Source organism: Pempheris klunzingeri, chromosome 12 (assembly GCF_042242105.1).
Source record: "Pempheris klunzingeri isolate RE-2024b chromosome 12, fPemKlu1.hap1, whole genome shotgun sequence".
NCBI classification, from domain to species: Eukaryota; Metazoa; Chordata; class Actinopteri; order Acropomatiformes; family Pempheridae; genus Pempheris; species Pempheris klunzingeri.
Genome location: NC_092023.1, coordinates 19,949,781 through 19,960,057, shown reverse-complemented (window position 1 = coordinate 19,960,057; position 10,277 = coordinate 19,949,781).

The following is a 10,277-nucleotide window of genomic DNA, read 5'->3' as shown; positions in this document are numbered from 1 at the left end:
TAAATCAAATCATTATTGGTTTGTGTGTCAGCATGGTGTTGAATATGTAACTCTGCAAATAATTCTGTTATTTTCCCGAACTGTAGGTAGGAGATAACAGACACAAACTCAGATCAAAGCAGTCATTCATGTCAACCTTATTACAGGTTTAAACTCTAGAGAGTCAAATAATAAGTCCTTTTTATACTGGGGAGCCCCTGTGAGACTCATGGGAGTCCACGAGCCCCAGTTTGGGCACCACTAGCACAGCAGACACAAGTACGATCTCAGCAAGGCCACTCCAAACGTCGTAATTAGAATGAAATCTCTCTCTGTTTATGATGTTGTTACCATCACAGTTGTTTCATTGCTATTTATGGTCTTAATTTTTTATGAAAAAAAGGATTTAAAAATGTCCACTTGTTTTAACCTGTTTTATTTGTTTTACGGTATTAAAAATTAGACTTCAGATACTAAAAGAAAAGAAGTTTGAAATATTAAACAAAGTACATTTGAATGTTTATTCCCCCGTTTTACAGTTCGCTGTGCATGAGTCAGGTCATGATCCAAGCACAGGGACTAGAGGGTCATGTCACAGAAACACAGCATTGGTTGTAAGAAGACCGTCTGTGTGTTTGCATTTTAACTCAAATGTGGGAACTGGCTGAAAAAAAAAGTAAAGTGAATGATAGTACATCTACGCTGTAAATTTTTCTTTGCTTCAGCAGGAAAAAAAAACCAAAACACTATGTTCCTGCCCTTTAAACAATTCTGTAGAAATGGAAAAGCACTCAAGTGAGCAAATAGTAATACTAATGTTTATGTAAAGAAAGAATCAAGTTAAATCAAGTTATGTTGAGCAGAGTTACTTTTCCTTCCTAAATCAACTGGATTACACATTTTATTATTATTTATTGCATTAGACATGATAGGCTTGTTTCCTTCTTATTAAATGCAAGAATTAGCAAGCACTTGTCACATTAATTGCTCTTAAAGGAAGTGAAGTATTTCAATAAAATGGAAAAACCTGGAGCAAATTGCAAAAACTATGAGGTTAATTGAATTAATGAGCATTTTTATACTGATTAAAATCTGCAGCTACTGGAAACTGATAACCAATCTCATCCAAGAAAACTGCATCAGCAATAGTGCCGGTGGAGTCTTTAACAAGTGTTACCATTTACTGTTACTGTCCATGTGTCATCAGTACTCCACGAGAGAAACATTAGATTAGTTTGAGAATTATTTGAATGGGAAAGAAATGTTACAAACAAATGCTGAAGCTGATAGGGATCTGTGGTAAACTTGGCAGACAATTTCCTCTCCTCTCCTCTCCCATGAGAAGCAACACCCAGCAGGGCTCCTGGCGTCCCACTGGGAGAGCCTCTCTGTGGTTATCATACCCCATCTAGTGGCTGCAGTGGGTTAAAGGAGCGAGGAGGAGGACAGAGTCAGCAGCACCCCTTAGACCTCGACTAGCTGCTCTCACCACCAATGTTAATGCAGTCAAAAAAGACATAGATAGATAGATAGATAGATAGATAGATAGATAGATAGATGGATAGATGGATAGATGGATAGATAGATAGATAGATAGATAGATAGATAGATAGATAGATAGATAGATAGATAGATAGATAGATAGATAGATAGATAGATAGAGAAAATCTAAAACTGTCTTGCTTTGGTTGAAACTTAATAGTGACTTTGGATGCAAATGACTGTAAAATTAAAAGAAAACAGAGACATCATTTCATACAACTTGGTCATACGTTTAAATGTCTCATTAAGAAGAGCTTCAGTGTCGTCTGATAATATAGTAGTGCAAGACCTACCAGTCCTGTAGGTGCAAATTGAATTTGATTTAGGGGGTAAAAAAAAGGCTTATGGAGGTGTTGAGACTGAAGCGGTACACGGTTCGTGTTACAGAGATATGAAGCCATAAGAATGTGTGAAAGCAATGCCCTCTAGATCCCCTCTTCACAACCCTATTATCCAATTGAAAACTGATCTTCAGCGAACTCCCATTGTGTGCCTTTCTCAGAGAATAAATGCACCAAAATTGATCTCAGGTCTCTGAAGTGGGCCTGCAGAGCTGCAGTTTACACATGGGACCATTTTATTCACTTCTGGTGGCAATTTACAAACATGCAAAACTGCAAGCTCTCCACCGCGACCTGCGAGCCAAATGCAGGAATTCCACCTGTCTCATAACCTTGTTGGAGCACAATTTTCCTGCCTACGGGGAGTGGGGGGGGCTGGGGGAGGGTGTAGTTGTGACAATGTCAAACAATGTGTGTTAACAATTCAACTCAGTACAGTGGGAATGTCACGCAGAAGGAGCAGCCAGTCTGAGGATCTGCTAATGTATTGTGACTCCTGCTGTCAGCAGTTCAGCTCTACACTCTCTTCCTGTAATTTTCAGCCATCTCCACTGCACTGATACCGTTTCAAAAGCCTGCTCACTATCACTCAGACTGAAGCTGTGGGGGCTATTAACTGTTTGCTCTCGTTTTCATGTTTCACATTATATGAGAGCACAGAAAGATGCTTTCAAAACCTGTGTGGCCCAGCTGAATTAAAGATGTTCCTGCTGAAAGGATGATCAAATTGTTGTGTGCAGCATTTAAGGTCTCCTCTTAAGTTCCAGCTTCCATTCTTGATATTTGAGGATGCAACCTGGTAATATCAACAAAAGAACCCTGTGAAGCTGTTTGTGAATGCAGACTCATTTCAGAAATCAAGCTTCAATTAAATGATAAATGTTTTACAACACAATATAGTATAGTAGTTAAAAGGACATGTGCTTATTAATGCATTTGTCAATATTACATATAATATTCAAGATTTTTACAACATGTTGACAAAATGTACACTGTTATTAATGGCAATACATGGACGTTATACCTTATTTAAAGTGTTTTATTACTATTAACCAAATTATGATATTTTGACAGCTACATTAAGACAGGGTTTCCACAGTAATACACTAAATTGGTAAACTAGTTTTAAATATATATTAACAAAACCAGTTCATATAATGTGTGGTGTACCACAAGGATCTATTTTAGGACCCTTATTGTTTCTTATCGACCAATATATCAATGATTTTTCATTAGCTTGTAAATTGTCTTTTCTCATTTGGTGTGCTGATGATAACAGCTTGATTTTATCACATACAGATTTCCATACTGTAATGAAAAATACTGATGAGGAAAGTATGCTAACAATAATGCTGAAGTATCAGTAAATGGAGCAGAAATACTTTCTTACACATGTTTTTGAGCATTTTGATGATGAGAAATTGAACTGGAAAGAAGATGATAGATATGTGAATATCACAATATCAAGTGAATCTTATAATCAGGGAGTCTGAATCTCTCTCTTTGGACCATACTCCTGACTTAACGTGCAATACTCAACCCCACTATGTCAGAAAAGATAGATAGATAGATAGATAGATAGATAGATAGATAGATAGATAGATAGATAGATAGATAGATAGATAGATAGATAGATAGATAGATAGATAGATAGATAGATAGATAGATAGATGGACTCAATTTTTAATTAAGGAGCTGTTAGATGGTTAGATGGCTTATTACAGGCAATGAATGAATGAACTGGCCTCAAGTGGCAACCCTCTTGGTGGTGATAGACTTAAGCACTGCAATATTCTCACTCTAGAATAAATGAAAAGACAAAAAATAAGTGTGAGTTGAGGAAAAGTTGCTCAATGTAACATTGCTCTCCCCTGGTTCACAGCAGCACCGGTAATGAGTTGTAGAGTTGCCCTGATATGGAGAAAGCTGTCACAATCCCTGTTATATCGTTTATAATTATAAAGCCCTCAGCTGTTTCAACCTATTTCCTGAGCATCCTTTTAATCAGGCCATAACCACCACTTCATTTGTTCATCCAGTGGGTGATGCAATCCCTGAAGCCAAAGCTCTCTATTCATTAGATTGTTTTAATGTGCCTGAAAGCAGTTGTGCAAATAAACAAGCCGTTACAGTGAAAAGAGAGGAATCCCTGAGTCTGTGCATTAACCCAGGAGGGACTACAATTCCAACTTGTTCCTTTTATCTTATTAATCCCACGCAACGTCATTTTGCAGGTCCCCGAAAAGGACTTATAAATTGCATCTAATAGGCTTCAAATCAAGCACTAATTAAAACTGCATTAACCTTAATGAATCAGAAAAATTGAGACCCCAATTTATTGGAGTTGTGTTTATACAAGGGCTGGTTTCAATAATACATGACGCAACCGGCTGTGTGGGATGAGCCCGTCTTCCTAATGCGAACCTCCTGTGAGTGTGTGAGTGTGTGTGTGTGTGTGTGTGTGAGTGTGTGTGCGTGCATCAGTGTGGTGTGTTTGGGCCCTTGTCGTCATTACAGGCCTTGTTAGAGGTTAACTTTAGCAACATTCAGGCGTCTTTAGCGCCGTGGAAGTGGACGGAGCCATGGTGCCAATCAGCGTCACAGGTGTTCATAATTGTCTGTCTAATTGCTTCATTACTGCTGAGGAGGCCTGAGCCCCGTCTGCGCTTCCACCACATCTGGATTTTGGGAAGCCCTCTCCGGCTCAAATGAGACGCCTCTCCTGAGTTTTAACATGTATCTGCTTGTTGCCGTGATTTCCCAGGAGCACGTCATTTATTTGTACGCCGATTCTGACTCAAACGCCTTTAATGGAAATTCCCATGGCTGATGGGGGTGGAGCGCTTATGGCAATTTGTTGATGGGGAGAGCTCACGTGTTTTGCAGTGAATGAGTGTGAAGCAACATTTAAAAAAAAACATTTATATAAATAAATAAATAAAACATGCAAATGATGTCAATGTAGTCTACGGCTCCAGTGAAGTGCAGGGAGGTTTTTCCTTCCTGTGTCTGAGTGTCTTTGCGTGTTATTCCAGTCACTTGTATGGTTTGAAGACCCCTGAGATTTCCCTCAAGAGACCAGCTGTTCTAATGAATCAAGCCTCTCCAATGTGGGAAGGACCTGAGGGGGAAAAACTGTGACTCTTTATCACTGAAGCTTCAGCAAACCTGCCAAACTCACCAGAGATCCCTCTCTGCTCTTGTTATGTCAGATTATTGATTGAAGTTACAAACAAAAAACTATATGGAAAACCCTTTATTAAAATCTTCAGACACTCCTCATGTCTGCCTGATTAGTCACCTTCTAATGGCGGCAACAAGGAAATGGCTGATAGATTAGGCTGAGGTCACCGCCGTTAATGAGACATTTAACATGACCATTTACAGGAAGTGTCCCAACCTCTCCCCTATCACAGATAAGCTGAGGCTCGACCTCAAACCTCCAGCCGCCCCTGCCCACCCACACGGGCTGTTATGTATCCATGCTAACATCAAGCCTGGGCCTGTGCGCCAATTAACTCAGAGCCATATTGATTTCAACTGTGGCTTTTGGCAGATGTTTGTCCAACCCATCGCTCAATTTGGCGCACGAGGGATTTAGTGTCACCTTTTGGGAGTTTTGGAGATTTCTGACAGATTTTGATTATCATTATCATCAGGTGGATTGCTGTTTTCCCAGAAGTGAAATTAGGGCCCAACATGGCTGTTATTTACACACAGAGGTGATCTCAGCCACCGGCGGTGCCAGCAGTCACTCATGGGAGTCACCTGTAAAATCTATGCTCAAATTTGATGAATATCGTGGGTTATATTCACGTCCAATGATTATATTTCTCCCCTCAAAAAAGAAATAAAGTTAATTCCACTCTAAAAGCGTTTGGATGCACAGGTCCTTCCTCCCCTGTCTCCTGTCAGATGTAGATGGGCATGTCTTGACTTGATTCTCCCTGACAACAGAGCTACAGGCTGCTGTGTCTCCAGTCAGGCATGCTGAAGTCCTCTGAGGCCTCGCTGGTGTTTCATGTAATGTCAGCACTCTAAACACAATGTGCTAGTCTCGATTCGGATCATGCCTCAGACATTTACACCTCTTTCTTGCTGATGCCTGGTGATTACACACAGGAATCCAGCTATTATGACGTAATTAGTCATAATGGCAGACAATAAGCACTTTATACAATCTATCAGCCTACTGTGATAATTCTCCAGCAAGTTGAAAATGTGCTTTAGTTTGCCATTACAGGCTACATTACAAACTGGAGAGAACATGTCCCCCTATTGTCTGCCCCAAATTGACTTGACAGTGGGTATTTCAAATACAAGTGGTGAAATATTTCATGTTCTTTGCAGCTTATGTGCAATAGACTTGGCAGCAACACAATAGCTATGGGAAGTGATTTATTTTCTTAAAGTAATTAAATGCCTACTTGATCATTTTTTCTGGGAAAATGTAAGAATGTGGCAAACAAATTAAAAGAGCACTCCATGACTAAACCTATCCCTGGGATTGGTGGAGACATCACAAGCGAAACAGGAGCCAAACCTTCTTAATCTACATAGCTACATTTGGGAGTTTCTGAGGAAACAATTCGGAAACATGCATTCTATTTCTGTTTCTGCCCGATTATTAATTTCAATTTATGTAACCCCACTTACTCCCACAGTTTAATTAATGATGCTTGTTATCAGCTGTGTTTAAGAGGTAATGGACAATGCTGAATTTTGAGTGTTTACAGTGCTGGAGAAAAATCCTGCGTTACCCCTTTGTAATGGACTGCCAGCAAACAAGAGATTAACAGTGTTTGTCACTCTTCCTGCAGCTATAATGCAAAGCAAGAAGGGGAGGGGGGTGGTGGTGGTGGTGGTGGCATTAAGCACATAACTTTGAAATGGTGACTTGAAATAGCTACCATGGTCAGAGGAACTGGCATGCCCCTCCATCACCTAATCCATACCATAATTCCTGATCTAATTAGAGGAAGGCTCAGCGCTAGGCCTGCCATAACAGAATAAAGAACACAGACAGACCATGCGCCCAAGGAAAGGAGGGAATAAGAAGTCAGTGAAATAGAAAGAGAGAGAAATAGGAGTAGAAAGAGGGAGAGGCAGGAAAAACAAGTGAAGTGAACAGGTACGCATGACTGATTAAAAGCATCATGTCAGCCTGCTCACAATCAGTGTAATGAAGTGTATATTTTGCACATGCTTTTGACATATTATATATTTGACTGATTTGATGAATTTTATTTATTTATTCATTTATTTAGAGCTTCTTTTTTTTTACACCTGGTGCATGCAGCTTAGGTTTTTTTACATTCTTATATTTCCTGTAGCCTACTCCGGTGCTATGATTGCTCCTCCCTTCAGCTCTGGCAAACCAGTCATTGCTGATTAACATAAAACACATCACTAGTGGTGATTTAAAAACTCCTGTGCATTGCCAAGAACATGCTTGTATCACACATGTACATGAGGATGCATTTTGGAGAGTAAACCTAACCTTTGTATGTATATTGGGCACCGTTAATTCACACCCAAATTAGTAATTTGTGCAGACTTACAAATCACAATGCTAAACATATTATTTTGCACTGCAGTATTAGTATATGTACTTAATGCCTGCAACTAAAGCTAGACAGTGTTGCTGAAACCAGAAGTGTAGTTTACAGCTGTATAAGTATTAACAGAGCATATCATATGACAGAATTTGTATGTATCTAAGTGGGCAAGGGCAAGTAGCTAGCCTGCATTTAACTATGCATAACCTGGGTAACTACAGGACCATAACAGTAATTAATAGTACAAATTACTGATTCATGCCCACAAAAAAGTAATTAAGGTGTACAAATGTCTAATTTGTGGACATGTTACAAAAACTGACTCCTAAAATTCTCTGTGGACTACTAGTAGTAGTGTGTAGAGCTCTTCAGATGATTACTTATACAGCAATTACTCAAGATAGAAGGGGAGAATGTAACATACATCACACAACAGTCTTTGTTTGCAGAAATCTGACATTTCCCATTTCACCTGGACAAGATGAAGTCATTTAAACAGCCTGGTCCTGCTCGGCTTCAAAGTGTCTGTTTGAGGTCTCAAACTGGACATTTGCTGCAGGTGCAGTGTTGGAAACACTGATGCAACACCAGAAATGGTTGACCCCTTTCCATACGGGGGGCGGGTGGGGGGGGCATCCAACGTCAGACATGCAGCCTAAATTCAAATTTTCCAACATTTGAGGACCTTTCAAAACCAAACTGCATAAAACCAAGTGGGGAGATAAGATGCCTCCCCTGGGTACTCAGGTGAAAGTAATAAAAATCACACTGCTGCCTCTCCAGATACAGTAGAGCTACAATAAGTTAGCTGAGGATTACTCTGTTGAATAGCCAGAGGCTGTGCGTGTATCATCAGCCTGGATAACTGCGCTATTGCGTACTACACAATCGTGCATTGCCAGTAATGTAGTCTGTACTGTGAATTACATTCACGGGGATGTCAGTAAACTCCCTTGTGATGAATCTTTGTGGGCTAAGAAATGAAATACACTGATCCACAAGTAAGATAGATGTGCTTACCAAGGTCAAGGAGGCTCCCCAGCGTAATTACACGACTACCAAACACAAAGGGCATTGTTATTGGACAAGTATAATGCTGCACATTAGCAGAGCAACACAGCTGTTTCTATCAGTGAACACTAGCTTGGGAAGACATAGGGCGGGCATCAATTTAGCCTACTTATCTAAAGTCTCTAATTACTTGGTTTATTTGATAAACAGAACAAGGAGAATCCTTAAATGATTCTGAAAGATCCAAAGGGGATTAATTTCTTACTCCTTGAAAAAACAAATCACTGGTAGAATCCCTTATTTCACTCTTTAATCACGCATTAATTAGGAGCAATAGGGGCACCAGTTACACTTGGCATTTGGTGAGATTGCAGGAGAAAAAAGGGGCCTGCATTAGCCTCTCCAGAGGAGGAGGCGAGCACATCATGCTAAAACAAAGACGACACAATCAGACAGAACAGCAGGAAGTGTGTGTTGGGAGAATGGGGATCTGAGCTTCTCAAGCCCCTATCCCAGACAAAGCACATTTTCCTCAGGCAAACCCAGACTGAATACTCACACTCACTGCACCCACCACTGCACTGGAGTGAACATTTGACCGCTGTTTTATTTATTTTTTTAATATAGGTTTTCTCACTGTGGCTGATAAGCACATCCGTACTGATCTCACAGGCCAACTTCCCATCCATCCTAAAAACACCTTCATCCCCACAACTTCACATATCCCTGCTGGTCTTCAGTGGGTAACACATCTGTTATTTTGCTAATTTAGTCAATAAAAGTCAATAAAACTGTTTCTTGTTTAGGGAAAACACGTCTTGATAGGAAGGGGAAAGCCCACTGAGACCGGACAAGAAGTCAGAAAACAGAACTGTCAGAAGAGGAGAAAAGTTCAGCAGATATGAACACACACGAGTTATGACACAGCAGAGAACGCAACAATTAACACTGTTAAATAAACCGTTAAAAGCAATGAGAACACATGACAAAACATGCGACACCGACACAGGGGTCACTGAAGTGAGAAACAGTTTCACGTGGACCTGTAAATGTCTGTAAAAGCGCTAAAAGTGTCCAGTTCAGAGCGTGTGGGGGACGTGTGGAGTGAGGAGCGATCAGGGGAGGCTTGAACTCTGGGAGATTTAGCAGCTAAAGAATAGCACTCCGGGAAAAAAGACTGAATACACGGTGCAAAGCAGGGGCTAAACACATCGGCTATGTTTACACGCATGGACTGACTTAATGAATGTCCAATTAAGGTTTGTTTGAGTTATGCTATTTACAGCCAGCTGGCAAAAACAGAGGACAAGCCTGTTTGACCATGTGGGTTCTTAAACAGAGGAAAGAAATGATGCTTCCACTTGTAGTAGCAGCCATTATTTCTAGCTTCAAAATACATCCATAACAGATATTTCTACTTGCTGCTGATGTGCTGGTCATTTAGCAGATATCAGCAGGTAACCCTCATCATGTGATGAGCTGGCAGCTTGTTTTGTTTCATGTCACTTTTAGATTTTCAACTGTTTGTTGGACAAAACAAGACATTTTTTAAATGGACTCTGGGGAATTGTGATGGGCATTATTGTCACTGTATGAAATGTTGTATACTAAATTAAAGATTCATCGGTAATGAAAAGAAGATCATCTGTTGCAACTGTACTGCAAAAGCCTCCATTTTTATTATATATTTATTCATCTAGCACAGTTTTCAAGTGTGTTTGTAAAAAGATTCCTTACTTTTTCTATGCAATAATCCTGTTGTTTGGTCACAGACTGTGCTGTTAATGCAAAAATAAACTAACAAATGAGAGTTTCAGTTTCCCATACTGGTCTACAGCAGAATCTA